The sequence below is a fragment of the Vicia villosa genome, linkage group LG5, assembly GCF_029867415.1.
Source record: "Vicia villosa cultivar HV-30 ecotype Madison, WI linkage group LG5, Vvil1.0, whole genome shotgun sequence".
In the NCBI taxonomy this organism is placed as follows: Eukaryota; Viridiplantae; Streptophyta; class Magnoliopsida; order Fabales; family Fabaceae; genus Vicia; species Vicia villosa.
The window spans coordinates 5714036-5734057 of record NC_081184.1 but is presented as its reverse complement, the minus strand read 5'-3'; the positions used below and the strand labels follow the sequence as shown (position 1 = coordinate 5734057).

Genomic DNA, 20022 nt, shown 5'->3' with positions numbered 1-20022 from the left:
TATAGGAATTGGAAAAAGAACAACCAACGAGTCAACAAGGTTTGATAAACCAACAAGTTCCACTTGGAGAAATCGTCAAACCCTCTCAGGAAAATAATCTAATATAGTATATATATATATATATATATATATATATATATATATATATATATATATATCACTATTTATACTGAGGTTAATCATACAAATATAACTAATGCATTAGTTCTTAATACAGGAGTTTGAGAAGGAACGATCAACGAATCAACAAGGATTGGTAAACCAACAAGATCCACTAGAAAAAAACAAGAGTATAACAAAAAACTCTCAGGTATATAATGTATTACATTATAGCCTAATTGAGCATGTAAAACTAAAAAGAATATAGATTTTACTTCAAGCGCGTCTTTAGAACTTTACTACAACTTAACTCCTAAACTAAAGGCATTTCTTTGATTTTTTTTTGTGTTGAATTCCCTTAAACATTCTTATGCATGATACTCATTAAATAATTTAAGATATTACTTTTTTTATTAAAAAGATATTGATTAATCAAATTGAAAAAATACATAGATCATTAGAAATTCAAGATTGCTAAAAACTAAAAAAGGTGAATCTGCAAACAATCTTGCAACACCTAGGTTTATAGCATACAACGGCAACATGAAAGTGCCTACAAATATGACAAAATAAAAGGCACAAGAATATTCATATTTCTGGATCTTCAACATTGACGTTCAAGTCTTCCTCAGATCTACACTGATTTGAAGTGAATGTGTCAATCTGAATAAGAGATACTGTACTAAGACGGGAAGACCAACAAACGTTGTACTAAGACGGGAAAACCAACAAACGCCGTACAAGACGATAAAAACTATAAACCCACAAAAGAATAAGAAAATCTATATGGATAACGACTTATTTAAATAATAAGAGAAGAAAAAAATGATGTTGAGGGGTGATTTCTAGCCAAATATAGTCAAAAACCATCCCTAAAAATTGCCAACAACGGTGTTGAGTTTTATAATTTAAGATATTACTTAGTAATGAATGATATTATTTTTAGTTTTATATCACAAATATATTTGTTCTTAATATAGGAATTGGAAAAAGAAAAACCACCGAGTCAACAAAGTTTTATAAACCAACAAGTTTCACTTGGAGAAATCGTCAAACCCTCTCAGGAAAGTAATCTAATATAGATTATATATATATATATATATATATATATATATATATATATATATATATATATATCAATATATATAGTGAGGTTAATCATACAAATATAACTAATGCATTAGTTCTTAATACAGGAGTTTGAGAAGGAACGATCAACGAATCAACAAGGTTTGATAAACCAACAAGATCCACTTGAAAAAAATAAGAGTATAACAAAAACCTCTCAGGTATATCATGTATTACATTATAGCCTAATTGAGCATGTAAAACTAAAAAGAATATAGATTTTACTTCAAGCGCGTCTTTAAAACTTTACTACAACTTAACTCCTAAACTAAAGGCATTTCTTTGATTTTTTTTTTGTTGAATTCCCTTAAACATTCTTATGCATGATACTCATTAAATAATTTAAGATATTATTTTTTTTATTAAAAGATATTCATTCATTCAAATTAAAAAAATACATAGATCATTACAAATTCATGTTTGCTAAAAACTAAAAAAGGTGAATCTGCAAACAATCTTGCAACACCTAGGTTAATAGCATACAACGGCAACATGAAAGTGCCTACAAATATGACAAAATAAAAGGCACAAGAATATTCATATTTTTGGATCTGCAACATTGACGTTCAAGTCTTCCTCAGATCTACAATGATTTGAAGTGAATGTGTCAATCTGAACCAGAAACACCGTACTAAGACGGGAAAACCCACAAACGTTGTACTAAGCCGAAAAAACCAACAAACACCGCACAAGACGATAAAAACTAAAAACACACAAAAGAAGAAAATTTATATGGATAACCACTTATTTAAATAAAAAGAGAAGAAAAAAACGATGTTGAGGGGAGATTTCTAGCCAAATATGGTCAAAATCCATCCCTACGTTGGAAGAATGAAAAATGGCCAAAAACGGTGTTGAGTTTTATAATTTAAGATATTACTTAGTAATGAATGATATTATTATTTGTTTTATATCACAAATATATTTGTTTTTAATATAGGAATTGAGTCAACAAGGTTTCATAAACCAACAAGTTCCACTTGGAGAAATCGTCAAACCCTCTCAGGAAAGTAATCTTTTATATATATATATATATATATATATATATATATATATATATATATATATATATATATATATATATATATATAGTGAGGTTAATCATACAAATACTAATATTCGAGATACTAATATTACTAGTTTCATATAACTAATGCATTAGTTCTTAATACAGGAGTTTGAGAAGGAACGATCAACGAATCAGCAAGGTTTGATAAACCAACAAGATCCACTTGAAAAAAACAAGAGTATAACAAATACCTCTCAGATATATAATGTATTACATTATAACCTAATTGAGCATGTAAAACTAAAAGAATATAGATTTTACTTCAAGCGCGTCTTTAAAAATTTACTACAACTTAACTCCTAAACTAAAGGCATCTTTCTGGAATTTCTTGATTTCTATTTTACTTTTCTAGATGGAGGAATTGAATTATAATACCAATTTAATTATGCAGGGTGTTGAAGAAGGAACTGCATTAACAAATTTCCAGACAATAACAGCACCAACTCTTTTAGAATTACCCAGCTCATCACATGTGAGTTTGATTTTTAGAATCTAATCAAACTTTTAATGCATTCAAACATAGATTCTTTTTCTTTATTGTTTTTTATTCTCACTATAATAAAACTCAGGGTCATCCAAACATAGAATCTAGTCAAACTTTTAAAGCTTTCAAACATTGATTCTTGTGCTTTTATATATATATATATATATATATATATATATATATATATATATATATATATATATATATATATATATGTGGGGACGTATCAAATGAGAACTTTGGTTATTATAAAAATGAGAAATTTTAATAACAACCGTACGATTTAAAATCAATGCTCAGATATGCATTTATGTGATATGTATTTAAATCAGAATCTATCTATTAATTATTGTATTTTAAATTTTGAGTGAAATCTGAGGCATTGATTTTAAATCGTACGGTTGTTATTAAAAGTTCTCAGTTCTCATAATAACCAAAGTTCTCATTTGATACGTCCCATATATATATATATATATATATATATATATATATATATATATATATATATATATATATATATATATATATATATATATATATATATATATATATATGTTGACGCTAATATTACAAATATTAATATTTGATATATTGATAATACCATTTTAAGCTTTTGATTTGGAGAGAACATCAATAGAAATATTAGCAACAAATTCAAGAGTAATTTGTATATCACGTGGAATCTATGTTTGATATCACTAATACATAATACGCATTCAATAATTTAAGGTCTAACTTAGTAATGATTATTAATACAGGAGTTGGAGAAGCAACAACCAACGAGTCAAAAAGGTTTGATAAACCAACAAGAATCACTTGGAGAAATCAATACTACCTACAAATCCTCTCAGGCATGTAAAACTAAAAATATTTAGATTTTACATCAAGAACTGCTTAAAATTTTACAGCAACTTAACTCCTAAATTAAAGACATATCTCTTTTCAATGTAGGAATTTAATTATAAAATTAACTTAAACATGTTTTAATTTTCTGCAGGGTGTTGAAGAAGAAACTCCATTAAAAAGTGCCCAGAGAATAACAGCCTCAACTCATTTAGAGAGTTAGCCATTTCATAACATGTCAGTGTGGGTTTTTAGAAGCTAATCAAACTTTAAATGCTTTCAAACATTGATTCATTGGTTTATTGTTATTTATTCTATCTGTAATAAAAGTTAGGATCTTCCAAACTAGAATCTACATCTCTATATTTAATGAGGTTAATCTTACAAATACTAATATTCAGAATATTGATAATATCAATATTTGTATTCTTCTTTATTGGAGACAACATCAGTAGCAATGTTACCAACAAATTCAAAATTAATTTGGAGACCATATTTATTTATTTTAATAGGCAATTGTTCCACTAAAAGGAGTATAAGGGATACTCCGCCCGTTTACAAATTGGAAAACCCCTACTTAATAAAACAAAGGAGAGGTAGGGTATTTCACACATAAGAGTTACTAGAATATTAACTTACAAAAGGAGCACAACCACTTCCACGCATTAAGGATTATCTCTGACAAACACTCCTCGAAGTTAAAAGACTCACTCTTGAAAATGATGGCATTGCGTTTCAACCAAACACTCTACACCGTATCCAACCAAATATCTGCAATGGTTAGCCTTCTATCTAAAGTTTTAACCTTTTCGCAAGAGAAGAAAAAACCTTCAAAGTCCCCCAAAGTAATTTCCTCAAAGTTTCCAATCCAAGTATACACCTTCCTCCAAATTCTCCCCGTTAACGAACAAAGACCACGGAGATGTGCTAAATATTCCTCCTCCGCCAAACAAAACACACAACATAAATCGTTTGTATTCAACAAAATACCCCTCTTGAACAATTGATCCTTAGTAGGCATCCTATTGAGCAATAATCTCCATCCAAAAATTTGTAATTTTGACAGGACATTAATTTTCCATCGATAATTTATGGTTTTCTACACATTCAGAGAAATAGAAAAAACAGAGGAATTTACATTTAAGAGGTCAAAGCAAAACTTTACCGTAAAGGTTCCGTTAGATCCCTTCGTCCACTCATAGCTATCCACATAATTTTCCTCCAAAACTAACTCCTTCACAAGGTCCTCGAACTTGAACTGTAAACTAGGCTGCAGAACATGACCATCTTCGACAAAAGAAGCAAGATTCCAGGCCCATCCTCCTTGTGACCAGAAACCGGCTTCTGCCACGGAACTGCTATGGTGTGCCGCCAGCTGAAACAGTTCCGGGAAGGCCTCATTCATTGGTTGCTTTCTATTCCACCATGAGTGCCAAAACGAGGTGCCCTCATCGTTTCCAATTCTACAAGTTACAACTCCTACAAAACGGTTACAAATTAGAAAAACATAATTATCGGAGGAAATGAGATCTCTCCACCAAATTGAGTCCCTCTTGTGTAACACACTATTGTCGCCAATAAGAACCTTAGCCACCGGGTCTCCATAACGAGCTTTTAAAATCCTACTCCAAGTCCAATTGTGTTCTTTCAAGATCCTCCATTTCCATTTATTCAAGAATGCTAAATTCATAACCTCCATATTTTGTACTCCAAGACTGCCCTTATCACGAGGTTTGCAAATGGAGTCCCAACTCACCCAATGAATAGTCCTCTTATTCTAACCACCACCCCAAATAAATTTGCTTTGAATGGAACGAATCTCACTAATAAATTTAGAGGGCGCTTTGTAGAAAGATAAGGAATAAATGGGAATTGCGTTCAAAACCGTATTAATCAAGGTAACTCGATCCGCTAGAGAAAGGTGTCTGCCTTTCCAAACGGCTAACCTACTCTTCAAAAGAATTAGTAAATCTGTTCACATAGAGATTTTCCTAAGACTATCATCCAATTTGACACCAAGGAACTTGAAGGGTAAAGAATCTATATTGCTAGATAGAATGTCTGAGGCCGCGTTTAAGAGGCAATCACCCACATTAATTTCATAAAGCTCACTCTTATGGAAATTTATCTTCAAGCCCAACATCATTTCAAAACCTCTAAGGATATCTTTCATACTCCACAAGCTTTCACTTCCTCCATCCACCACAATTAAAGTATCATCCGCAAATTGAAGTATACTCACTTTCTCCTCTTCATTTATCTTAAATCCACGAAACTCACCAATCTCCCTAGCCTTCCTCATAACTAAAACAAACAAGAAGGGTGAAATAGGATCTCCTTGACGAAGGCCTCTCTCAACCTTAAAATCCTTTGTAGTGCTACCATTTACTATGACAGACACGCTACTAGAAAATGTTAGAACAAGATTTGTTCTGATCAATATTCTTAGTTTTGATGATAACAAGGATATGAATTTTGTATGAGATAATGTGGTACTCTAATACACTGCAATTTCCCTTTCAGGAAATATATAAAGAGTATGCACAAATCAGCGCTCAGAAGCTTTGACTCAGAAGGTTCAGCATGCAACATCAGAACATGGTCTGGCAAGACATCAGAAGATGGTCAAAGCAGAATCAGAACATGGGTCTATGGAAGCATCAGAAGAACTTGAGTTCAGAAGCAGAAGCACTGAAGTTCTCATGGTATCACGCTCAGAAGCACTTCAAGGTCAGAAGACAAGAAGATGCTCTGCACCAAGCTGTTTGACTCTGATGATATTCAAACGTTGTATACACAAACATCAGATCAGAATCAAGTACAAGATGGCAGGCTACGTTGACTGACAAAAGGAACGTTAGAAGCTATTAAAGGCAATGTCAGTAGACACAGCGTAAACAAGGCTCGAGGTAGTTGACAAAAGAGTGAAACATTAAATGCAATGCTGTACGGAATACGCAAAGCATTAAATGCTCCCAACGGTCATCTTCTCAAGTGCCTATAAATATGAAGTTCTGATGAGAAGCAAGGTTACCGATTCTGACGAATTCTGTGAATACTAACTTGCTGAAACGCTGTTCAAATCGAAGCTCACAAACTTCATCTTCATCAAAGCTCACTACATTGCTGTTGTAATATATTAGTGAGATTAAGCTTAAACTTTAAGAGAAATATCACTGTTGTGATTATAGATTTTCAGAAGCATTGTAATACTCTTAGAATTTGATTACATTAATTTGTAGGTAACTAGAGTGATCAAGTGTGATCAGGATACTCTAGGAAGTCTTAGCTTGTGTCTAAGCAGTTGTAACTAGAGTGATCACGTGGTGGTCGGGATACTCTAGAAAGTCTTAGCTTGTATCTAAGCAGTTGTTCCTAGAGTGATCAGGTTGTGATCAGGATACTCTAGAAGACTTAGTCGTGGGCTAAGTGGAAAACCATTACAATCTGTTGAGATTAGTGGATTAAATCCTCAGGTGAGGTAAATCACTCTAAGGGGGTGGACTGGAGTAGTTTAGTTAACAACGAACCAGGATAAAAATAACTGTGCAAATTGTTTTTATCATTCAAGTTTTTAGACTACACTTATTCAAACCCCCCCTTTCTAAGTGTTTTTCTATCCTTCAGAAAACACACATCCTTCCATCCAATTTAACCACCTTTCTCCAAACCCTATTTTCATTAGAATGAACCTCAAGAAGTTCCAACAAATGCAATCATAGGCTTTTTCAAAATCTACTTTTAGGACCATACAACTCCTCTTCTCTCTATTAGCCATGTCTAATACCTCATTAACCATAAGGACACCATCCAAAATGTTTCTACCGGCTATAAACGCGGATTAATTATCCAACACCAACTTCCCCAAAATATTTATTAACCTATATGCCATGAGTTTATAAAGCACCTTGTGCAAGCTACCCACTAGATATATAGGCCTATATTCGGATAAGGATTATGGATTCTTAGTTTCGGAACAAGAAGTACACGCCTTGGTTAATTTATCCCTATTATGGAAGTCCACTACAAACTTAAAGACATCCTCCTTAAGAATCTCCCAATTTTGTTTAAAAAACTCAAGAAAGTAACCATCTGGACCCGCACTTTTATCGCCATTACATAACCACACCGCCCCCTTTACTTCCTCCTCCGAAAAAGGTCTCTCCATCCATAATCTATCTTGCTCACTTAAAGTTTTGAAGTCAAGACCTTCCGGCAAGGGTCTACAAAAATTGTTCTATTCAAAAACCCTTTCATAATAATCCTTAACCGCCATCTTGATATAAACCATCCTCCCACCCTCCCATCCTCCCCTTCCAAAGAAGTGATAGCATTTCTTCTATTTCTCTCCTTTAAAGAATTGTGGAAATAGCGAGTGTTCTTGTCTACATCCTTCAACCAAAGTTGCCCAAACTTCAACCTAAGCATGCTTTCTTTAAGATTTAACAAGTTCCTCAACTCACCTGTTACTTTACTTCTGTTTTTGACAAGGTCTTCAATATTATCCCCAAAATGTCTACCAATAAATTATCTAAATCATTTAGATTTTTCACCTCCTCTCTAACCTTCAAGTCAATCCACCCGAACACTTCTTGATTCCACTCCTTAAGCCGATACTTTCAACTTTTCAAATTTTCGTACGAAACAAAATCTCCTCCTCCATCCACCCTTAACTTAGATTATTCTTCGTTCACATAGGAACTAAAGCTATCGTGTTGGAACCAAGCATTATTGAATCTAAAAGGCTTTTGTCCCCAATCAATCTTTCCCGAATTAAGCCAAATTGAACTATGATCTGAGATATCCTAATTTCCCACTCTTTGATTTATCACCTCCCAAACCTCAATCAACTTACTTGACAATAAAAATCTATCAAGCCTACTCATCTCCTTCCCATTACCTTTAAACCAAGTGAATTTACCTCCAACACAAGGAATATCCACCAAATCTATATCCTCGATAAAACCTATAAACTCCTCCATGTTTCTACTATTAATATTTCTCCCCTCTCCCAATATTTATTCTTTAGAATACACCTCATTAAACTCTCCTCCTAGACACCACACCTCATTCAGATAATTAATCTTCCTATCAATAAGACATCTCCACACAACCCTTCTAGCCACTGGACAATAAGGTGCATAGATATTCACAAAGTTGTACACCTCCTCTTTCACATTAACATTGATGCCCACAAAACAAGGCCCTTTGAAGCTATAATTAAAGTGTTTCCCCCTACAAAATAACCATCCCACCCGAAGTACCACAAGAATTTCTAGCCTTCCATTCCACTTCCGTATTACCCCAAAGAGATCTTCCCAAAGACTCATCAAAACAAGTTAACTTTGTTTCTTGAATAAAACACAAATCAACCTTACTCGATTGGATTAAGAAACTAATCCTCTTCTTCTTCGAAGACATACCACCACCTCTTATATTATAAGAAAGTAAATTAATTGCAGCAAATTCAAAGCCGACTACAATTTTGATATTAGCACTTCTATATACCTTGCTAACAACTCCTAATTTTGAAATTGAATCTGTCGCACCCCAATTTTTGACCTGCATATTTCATTCATTTGATATTATCGCATTCGCATTTAGTGTGCATTCATTCATCGCATTTTTTCTGCATAACTTGAAAATCGACTTTTTTACTAAAGTCAACAAAAATAGCTTAGATAGTTTTGATACTTTTTCTATTTTTTAGTCTATGATTTAAATAAGGTTAATTTTTATTTCATTTTTATTTATTATTATTATTATTATTAACATATTTTTTTGTTATTATTATTATTATTTTCAGTTTTCATTATTGTTATTATTATTATTTTTGTTCTATTGTCACTCATGTCAAAGAGAAAAAAGAAAAGGCCAAAGGATGCTTTAAGGGTCCATAAAAACAGAAAAGGCCCACTTCACACAAAAAAATAGTCAAACAAAAAAGCCCTCCTTCATCTTTCTCTATCCCACGCTTCTGCATAGCTGTCCAAACCAGTCCAAAATCCATGCTGCTCCAAATACTCTCTCCAAATACTCTGCTCGTCTTCTGCATACAAAAGACCAACTCATACACCAATTTGTCCAACACAAAATCTGCATACAAAAAGTGACAAATCAGGATACCACAATAGTTCAAAATTCCAACCAATTTTCCCCCCAAATCTCACCTCTATCCATCTATAAAATGAGAACAAAACATACACAGAAGGGGGGAGGAAGCAAGTAATAAAACTCTGCACAAATTTCGACTCTGTCAAAACTCTTCCTCCAAGTCATAAAACTTTAACCATTTTAACTTTCACACAACCATTCCTTCAAACTTCTTCACCCACTCACAGACTCTAACATACCACACACCAGACAAACCATAGCCTCTGCAAATCCCCTCAACATCCTTCAAAACCTCATTCTACAGAAAACACACACAACTACAACACAACAACATGAGTTCGGTGACCTTGATTCCGTGAGAACCTCAGCATAACCTTGCCGTAAACGCAACAATCAACACCATCGCACCAAATCATCAACAACAACATCAAAACGCGGAGAAACACGAACTGTGAATAGGGATTGATTCAACTCGTGGAATTCCTCCCCTGGTAACTTCCGGGCGGTAACCTCTCCTATCTTAACTTGTTATGGCGCTGATTTTATTTCGTTTGATTTTGATGTTGCTGTTTAAACGTTCCTGAATATTAGATGTTGTAGCTTGAATATTTCTAATCCGTGAATCATTTGAATGCTTGCTTGATTATTCATTTGATTGAATTTGGTTGTTGCCGAGGGAGTTTGAAACTGAGTGTGAGAGATAAGAAGGAAAGTTGCTTTCTGATTGTTGTTGTTGTTGTTGCGGTGTTCTTCGAGAGAGTGGAACCGAGTGAAATCGCGAGTGAGAGGAAAACGAGATTGAGGAGAGATTTAGCGCGGAAAGAGATAGAGAGAGGGCCGATTCGGAAATGCTGAGAGCATAGAGAGAATTTTGGAAACAGAGTGAAGCAGGGGAGAACGACGATTTGAAGTGAGAGAGGCGGACTCATCTCCTCTTTTGTTTAGGGTTTAGTTTTCTTCAATGGGCTTAAGTGGATTAGAAGGCCCAATCCAAATTTTCTCCCTGGTGCACCCTGTTTAGGCGCTGATACTCCCTCCTGAGTTTATTTTTTGGGCGTGGGTTGACTAATAAGCCCAATGAAGTCTTCTTGTTGTTTTTTTATTTTTTTTATTTCGATATAGTTTCTTCATTTGTTCATTACTATATGTTTATTTAGATTTTATTTTGGCTCATATCTTAAATATACAAAAAATATGTTATTTATTTTAGACTTTATTTTCATATTGAAAAATCCAAAAAAGTAAATAAACCTTGGTCCAACGCCAAGTCGTTTTCAAATAATCTCTCGATCCAACGTCGAGTTTTTCTTTTCAAAAATCTTTTCTTCTAATTAAATTGAAAGTTCGAGTGACAAGAAGTGTACACCTCTTGAATACCTTGATCTTTTGAATCTAAAACACATTAATCAAATCAAAGTGATCAAGTGACAAGAAGTGCACACCTCTTGAATACCTTGATCCTTTGAATCAAAACTTTTTAATCAATCGAAAGATCATGTGACAAGAAGTGCACACCTCTTGAATACCTTGATCTTTTGAATTAAAACACTTTAAGCAAACCAAGAGGTTAAGTGACAAGGGGTGCACACCTCTTGAATACCTTGATCTTTTGAATACATTAATTTACAAGGACAACAAGTGACAATGGGGCTCGCTCCTGTTCAATACCTTGGGTAAAGACGCGCTAGGTGAACACCTATGCTCAATCCTTTGCTAAATGTCCATTTAAAACACAACTTCAATTTCATTCAAACATTTTTGCCTTATGGCTTTTAAATCTCTTTTCATAAACGAGACACTTATTCAATTTCAATACGAACATACTTCCACATGTGAAGATCGAATATCTTCCACTCGAATGCGATGATGGCCAAAATCATGTCTTATCTTGATTTAGTTATCCATTCTTGTAGTGATGTCATATCCATGTGCGCATAGTATTTCCATTTGAAAGCGATCGAGTACCTCTCGCTAAAATCAATCAACAAACTTTTCGTGGTTCTTTGTCCGAACTACGATTGCTCTGACTTTCCCATTGCACTAGGGAATACGTAGGCACAAGATACAAACGTCTTGGCGAGCATAATAATAAAAAACCTTTTCTTTTTCCTCACAATAATAAAAAACCTAAAAATCTTTTCTTTTACCTTTTCTCGATTAATAAGCTAAAGAACACAAACATTACGCTAACACTCAAACACGAAACTAACTAAATGGGTCCCATCGAGTACGATGGAGGTGAGGGGTGCTAATACCTTCCCCTTGCTTAACCGACTCCCGAACCCTAATTTGGTTGCAACGACCATCTTATCCATTTCTTTTTTATCTGTGGGTTTTATCGATATTTTCCCTTTCCTCCTTGGAATGAATAAAGTTCGGTGGCGACTCTGCTGTATTTCGAGCGCGCGAAAGCGCGTCGAGTCACATTTTTACCGCTACAGAAAGTGGCGACTCTGCTGGGGACTGTAGATTCTAAGAGGGTCAACCCTAGTTTAGTTTGTTTTATGCTTGAGTGTTTGCTTTTGTTTGTTTATTCTTGTGTTTTTAATGCTTATGTTCTTTATATTTATTCTTGTATTATTTATGTTTCTTTACTCTTGCTTTATTGCTTTTATTTTATTTCTGTATATACTCAATTGTGGGTATGGGAATGATATTTGAGTGAAGCTCTCAACCCGAGCTTTTGAAAAACAAGAGAAAAAACATAAGTTAGGAGGTGGTTGTGTAGTGCTAGTCCCCAAGGTGAACACCTTGAATGACTAATACGAAAACCCCACTTGGAGGAGACTTAGTCATGAGATTTGTCATAAGATGGTTCACCCATCGCATGACCGAAATCTGATTTCGTCGCTAACTCCAAGGACCTTTAGAACCCGTTCCATCTGTAGAGGTTATGTTATATCCAAAAACTATAGAGCTAACCTTGTGAGGGGATTCTTAGGTAAAAGAACCTAGAACTGTCTTATTATAAGAAGCTTTCCTCAGTAAGTTCTGTTATCCATTTACATTTATCATTTTAGTTTAGTATATGTATAGCATTGTGTTGTATTCCATATCATATGACATTGCATCATTCCTACATGAAAAAATAAAAAATTTCATGCATTTGCATTCATGCATCTGCATTCATGCATTCAAGTTGTCAACAAAAGACTCATTTCATCTGTCTTCACCCTCAAGTGGTCTGTCTACCGTCAAGTTGATTCCTCAACACATTGAACTGGAGGCATGAATCTGAAGACTAAGGAAGAACTTCAACGAGGCCAAGATTTGCTAAGAGTGGAATTTATCCAATTGAAGAGCCAATATATCAGTCATGATGGATCATCCTCGTCACTGATTATTTCACTAGGCCATGTTTCCTTACTGTTTGCAATTCACTTGTTGGTACTATGTGCTGCCTTTAATGTTGTTTGTTTCAAAATGTTAATTTTAATGAAATGAGCATTGCATATTTGAATCAATCCATTTACATCCACTATGTGCTTCTTTATGTTTTATCTTTAAAAAAAAAAAAAAACAAATATATATCTCTTCTTCATTTTCTTTATCAAGCTTTTGTTTATGCAAAGATTGGAGGGAGGATGATAACAACGAAATACCCAAATTGTTAAACTGTATGCTTTTAAATAATACTTTGCTGATGATGTACAGGCATTGTTTCAATCCCCAAACACTGGAGAAATAAGGAAGTTAATCTCTAGTCAAACCCCTTTGAGCCTAGAAGTTGGTGTTTCTTTCTGTATGAAAAACCCCTAATCTTAACCTGGGGCAGGGTAGTTCTCAGTTAATTTGGATGTGCATTCAAATTCAAGATAATCATTAAGTACACCTTTCAATAAGGGTTTCAATCAAAAGTGACCAAGATGGTTATCATCAATCATCATCGAGGCAGTCACTATCTTTCCAAATACAAAAAAATAAATCAAAAAATGCCCGCTAGGTCAAAACCTACGAAGGAGACTTAGGCAAAATTGGGGCTCCCGCTGACTGTGATCTCAAATGAAACAGTTCAGGCAAAAGTTAGGGATATAAAGCGAAAAAGAGAAGTTAATAAACTCCTTGAACAACAATAAAACGTTGTGACTATCGAAAGGAAGAGGTGACTGCCATCTCAAAGATTCCCTTGATCTTTAAACCATCATCATTATCATAGGTGCAATTCCAAAGTCTCTTGGAGCCTGAATGCATAATTTAAATTAACTGAGCGTAGGATTGGAAGATCATCACGAAGAATGGGGTGGGTACAAATATATTTTGAGCCTATATCCTTTGTTTCTGAAACCGTGAACAAGCCACGTTACAACCTTCAAAAGACCTAATTGAAGTAAGGTTTATTTTGAAAGCACACTACAACAAGGTTGCGTTAACCTGACTCCTAAAGATCTTTGCAAATCGTTTGTTTTATCATACCTTTTGCTTTATCCATCACTTTGAATGTCTAGAACATTGTGTTTTGACCTTTGATTCATTTTCTTTACATCAATAGCATCATTCCAATAAATGATTTTGATTTCAAAATATGCTTTGAGCATTGCATTAAAATTACCATTTTTAAATGAACATTTTATTTGCAAGTACTCATCTTTAAGGAAGTTCAAACAGTCGAGAAACTTGATCGGTGATCCTATCAGGGGCACGTTACTTCAAGATCCTGTTGTTCAAAACTTATACTGGGGCAAGCGTTCCCAACTTTCATTTCAAGGACTGAAGCAACGATCAGGTAACAATCAGCCAGTCAGGGGCAATCTTCCTCAGCAATCCCCAAGCAGTTTATCAGTCCTTCCAAGAGGATCATCAGTGTGACAAAACCATGTTGGCAGTGTTCTTGTGTTGAGGAATCAGAGTCCCAATCTTCCCTCACAAAAGAGTCTGCCTCAGTTGTCATAACCAATTACATTACATTAATCATTCACATCTCATGCATAGAAAAATTCAATATCATGCATCGAAACAAAATTCATACTCATTTGCATTCTTTCAAGGTTCCGTTGTTATTAATCATATCTTGTTGTCAAAGACTAACTTACTTGGCATCTACCAAAACGATGTTTGTCTCTTCATCCAAAGCTACTCTTGGATTTGTATTTGTCTCTTCTTTCAAAATGCTACTATTGAATGTCTTTTTGTTTGTCTCTTCATCCAAAGCTACTCTTGGATTTGTATTTGTCTCTTCTTTCAATGCTACTATTGAATGTCTTTTTGTTTGTCTCGTCATCCAAAGCTACTGTTGGGCATGTTGTTTCCCACCTTTTATCCAAAGCTACTGTTGGATATCACAATCCTTAGTAAAGTGTTATTCAAAGCTACTGTTGAATGATCTTTATATCTTTGAGCGGGAATACCATCCTTTTCTCATCCAAAGCCACTCTTGGATGTTCTTGAGTTTGTTTTTTCCTTCCCATCCAATGCTACTATTAGATGGTCGCTCGTATTTTCCAAAATTGGTATCCATTTCATCTATTGCTCCTCAGGATGACTCTGATATATTTCTAGGTTTCGGTCTCCTTTTTGCATTCAAAGCCACTGTTGAATCTCTTTGGTTTCCGTATTATCCAAAGCTACTGTTGGATTGTCCCCGATGTTTTTCAGAGTTTGGATTCCATTCGTTCAAAGCTACTCTTGGACGTCTCTGCCATATCTCCGAGTTTGTAGGTCTCATCTTGCATTCAAAGCCACTGTTGAGTCTTGTTGGTTTCCTTCCATCCGAAGCTACTATTGGATGTCTCCGATGTTTCCCCAGAGTTTGGAAGTTTTGTTTCAGATTCATTCAAAGCCACTCTTGAATGTCTCTGATGATTTCCGCCGTCTAAAGCCACTCTTAGACGTTCCTATTATCATTTTACCCAGAGTTTTTATCTCTCATTACCAAGTTTCTCCATCAACAGTTTGTCACCCGTGGCACTAGTTCCCCACAGAGTTCAACCTCCGTCTCATATCATATTACATTCAAAATAACAAAGAAGAGTCCATGCATTGCATTCCATTTGCATATGAAGGACAAAAATTGTGTACTTTGTATTTAAGTCTCTTCACATCTTCGATAGAAGAAACTTAAATAGGGGCATCTGTCGCACCCCAATTTTTGACCTGCATATTTCATTCATTTGATATTATCGCATTCGCATTTAGTGTGCATTCATTCATCGCATTTTTTCTGCATAACTTGAAAATCGACTTTTTTACTAAAGTCAACAAAAATAGCTTAGATAGTTTTGATACTTTTTCTATTTTTTAGTCTATGATTTAAATAAGGTTAATTTTTATTTCATTTTTATTTATTATTATTATTATTATTATTAACATATTTTTTTGTTATTATTATTATTATTTTCAGTTTTCATTATTGTTATTATTATTATTTTTGTTCTATTGTCACTCATGTCAAAGAGAAAAAAGAAAAGGCCAAAGGATGCTTTAAGGGTCCATAAAAACAGAAAAGGCCCACTTCACACAAAAAAATAGTCAAACAAAAAAGCCCTCCTTCATCTTTCTCTATCCCACGCTTCTGCATAGCTGTCCAAACCAGTCCAAAATCCATGCTGCTCCAAATACTCTCTCCAAATACTCTGCTCGTCTTCTGCATACAAAAGACCAACTCATACACCAATTTGTCCAACACAAAATCTGCATACAAAAAGTGACAAATCAGGATACCACAATAGTTCAAAATTCCAACCAATTTTCCCCCCAAATCTCACCTCTATCCATCTATAAAATGAGAACAAAACATACACAGAAGGGGGGAGGAAGCAAGTAATAAAACTCTGCACAAATTTCGACTCTGTCAAAACTCTTCCTCCAAGTCATAAAACTTTAACCATTTTAACTTTCACACAACCATTCCTTCAAACTTCTTCACCCACTCACAGACTCTAACATACCACACACCAGACAAACCATAGCCTCTGCAAATCCCCTCAACATCCTTCAAAACCTCATTCTACAGAAAACACACACAACTACAACACAACAACATGAGTTCGGTGACCTTGATTCCGTGAGAACCTCAGCATAACCTTGCCGTAAACGCAACAATCAACACCATCGCACCAAATCATCAACAACAACATCAAAACGCGGAGAAACACGAACTGTGAATAGGGATTGATTCAACTCGTGGAATTCCTCCCCTGGTAACTTCCGGGCGGTAACCTCTCCTATCTTAACTTGTTATGGCGCTGATTTTATTTCGTTTGATTTTGATGTTGCTGTTTAAACGTTCCTGAATATTAGATGTTGTAGCTTGAATATTTCTAATCCGTGAATCATTTGAATGCTTGCTTGATTATTCATTTGATTGAATTTGGTTGTTGCCGAGGGAGTTTGAAACTGAGTGTGAGAGATAAGAAGGAAAGTTGCTTTCTGATTGTTGTTGTTGTTGTTGCGGTGTTCTTCGAGAGAGTGGAACCGAGTGAAATCGCGAGTGAGAGGAAAACGAGATTGAGGAGAGATTTAGCGCGGAAAGAGATAGAGAGAGGGCCGATTCGGAAATGCTGAGAGCATAGAGAGAATTTTGGAAACAGAGTGAAGCAGGGGAGAACGACGATTTGAAGTGAGAGAGGCGGACTCATCTCCTCTTTTGTTTAGGGTTTAGTTTTCTTCAATGGGCTTAAGTGGATTAGAAGGCCCAATCCAAATTTTCTCCCTGGTGCACCCTGTTTAGGCGCTGATACTCCCTCCTGAGTTTATTTTTTGGGCGTGGGTTGACTAATAAGCCCAATGAAGTCTTCTTGTTGTTTTTTTATTTTTTTTATTTCGATATAGTTTCTTCATTTGTTCATTACTATATGTTTATTTAGATTTTATTTTGGCTCATATCTTAAATATACAAAAAATATGTTATTTATTTTAGACTTTATTTTCATATTGAAAAATCCAAAAAAGTAAATAAACCTTGGTCCAACGCCAAGTCGTTTTCAAATAATCTCTCGATCCAACGTCGAGTTTTTCTTTTCAAAAATCTTTTCTTCTAATTAAATTGAAAGTTCGAGTGACAAGAAGTGTACACCTCTTGAATACCTTGATCTTTTGAATCTAAAACACATTAATCAAATCAAAGTGATCAAGTGACAAGAAGTGCACACCTCTTGAATACCTTGATCCTTTGAATCAAAACTTTTTAATCAATCGAAAGATCATGTGACAAGAAGTGCACACCTCTTGAATACCTTGATCTTTTGAATTAAAACACTTTAAGCAAACCAAGAGGTTAAGTGACAAGGGGTGCACACCTCTTGAATACCTTGATCTTTTGAATACATTAATTTACAAGGACAACAAGTGACAATGGGGCTCGCTCCTGTTCAATACCTTGGGTAAAGACGCGCTAGGTGAACACCTATGCTCAATCCTTTGCTAAATGTCCATTTAAAACACAACTTCAATTTCATTCAAACATTTTTGCCTTATGGCTTTTAAATCTCTTTTCATAAACGAGACACTTATTCAATTTCAATACGAACATACTTCCACATGTGAAGATCGAATATCTTCCACTCGAATGCGATGATGGCCAAAATCATGTCTTATCTTGATTTAGTTATCCATTCTTGTAGTGATGTCATATCCATGTGCGCATAGTATTTCCATTTGAAAGCGATCGAGTACCTCTCGCTAAAATCAATCAACAAACTTTTCGTGGTTCTTTGTCCGAACTACGATTGCTCTGACTTTCCCATTGCACTAGGGAATACGTAGGCACAAGATACAAACGTCTTGGCGAGCATAATAATAAAAAACCTTTTCTTTTTCCTCACAATAATAAAAAACCTAAAAATCTTTTCTTTTACCTTTTCTCGATTAATAAGCTAAAGAACACAAACATTACGCTAACACTCAAACACGAAACTAACTAAATGGGTCCCATCGAGTACGATGGAGGTGAGGGGTGCTAATACCTTCCCCTTGCTTAACCGACTCCCGAACCCTAATTTGGTTGCAACGACCATCTTATCCATTTCTTTTTTATCTGTGGGTTTTATCGATATTTTCCCTTTCCTCCTTGGAATGAATAAAGTTCGGTGGCGACTCTGTTGTATTTCGAGCGCGCGAAAGCGCGTCGAGTCACATTTTTACCGCTACAGAATCCCACACCTTCCTCTTGACTTCTGAGAGGATTCTTTAACAATCTTTTGTTACATCTCACTACTTCTAAATCAGTTAGATTTTTAGTAATAGAGAACTCACCCTTAGATATCTCATTGTCCTACTTGCTTCGCCTCATCGAAGAAAAAGATTGGATGGAGCTGCTGCTACTTTTTCCTGGAGTTAAACAGGCATAATAGGATGGCAAAACGTCCACCTTTTCACCAAGGTCTTTTACATCTTTAGTTTTCTTCTTAGTGGGCTTAGTTTTAATAATATTCATACATGCCTTATCAAAGGATAATGGACCATTAAGAATTGACCCACGATTACTTGGCCCACCACAATAACTAGAAACCTTTGTTGCACTTCAGCTCTTACTCAACAAAGAATCCTCAGCACGAAAACTCCCTTCTGTCTCACCCACTACGCTAACCTCAAAACCATGATTTTAAATTGCGGTTAGGATTGCGGATGTTGCGGTCGCTGCGTTGCGCATTGCGGCTGTTGCGGCATGAAATTATTTTTTACACGCACAAAATATAATAAAATATATAAAACTATTATAACTATTTATGTTTCTTGTATTTTTAATGTTGTAATAATTTCAATTCATTTTTAGGCTATTGTATAGTATTTATGTATAATTTAAGTTGAATTATACTGAAACAAATATTATCACAAATAATCTTGAAAGTTATTTAAACAAACATTAAAAGTAATTTTTCAAGTACATAATACAAATAAGTTACAATTTATTTAAAATAAAAGGACTAATGTCCTATGTTGCAATCTTGGTTGTGAAAAACAGCATCATTTTGTCACACAAAGATGTCTTCACTGCAAAAAAAAAAGATGATGATGAAACTCCTAATTAGTACATTTAAATTGCATCTAATATTAAGACTTTTCATCACATATAGTTAACTAAATATAAATTCAAATGTTTGAAATATAACTTACATGACTCTTGCTACCACATAGTAGAATACCGTGAAGGAGCATAACTTGTAATTTCACTCTGACTATCATTTTGTGTAGCTTCTTGTCCAAACACATAACCCAAAAAATCACCATTTTATTGTTGATGATAAGGGTTGTCATCATTAATTGATTGTTGGTAGTACGAAGGAGCTTGATCTATAGGATATTGGTTATAAGAGTTGAAATATGGATACTGGTAAACAGGTGGATAAGA

At 34.6% G+C, this 20022-nt stretch overlaps 1 protein-coding gene and 1 long non-coding RNA gene across 3 annotated transcripts in view; both read left to right on the top strand.

Annotated features, from left to right (window-relative positions):
- The window catches only part of LOC131601232 (uncharacterized), a 29309-nt gene extending 28144 nt beyond the window's left edge, over window positions 1-1165 (top strand). For both annotated transcript variants that reach the window (XM_058873008.1, XM_058873007.1), the window contains 2 exons: window positions 6-310; window positions 1080-1165. The gene's annotated coding sequence lies outside the window, so the exon portion shown is untranslated. The remainder of the gene's footprint in view (window positions 1-5; window positions 311-1079) is intronic.
- Window positions 1166-2398: 1233 nt separating this feature from the next.
- Window positions 2399-3632, top strand: LOC131601234 (uncharacterized). The gene is made up of 3 exons (XR_009283596.1): window positions 2399-2474; window positions 2688-2768; window positions 3539-3632. It is a non-coding gene; the product is annotated as an uncharacterized LOC131601234 (long non-coding RNA).
- The last annotated feature ends 16390 nt before the right edge of the window (window positions 3633-20022 follow it).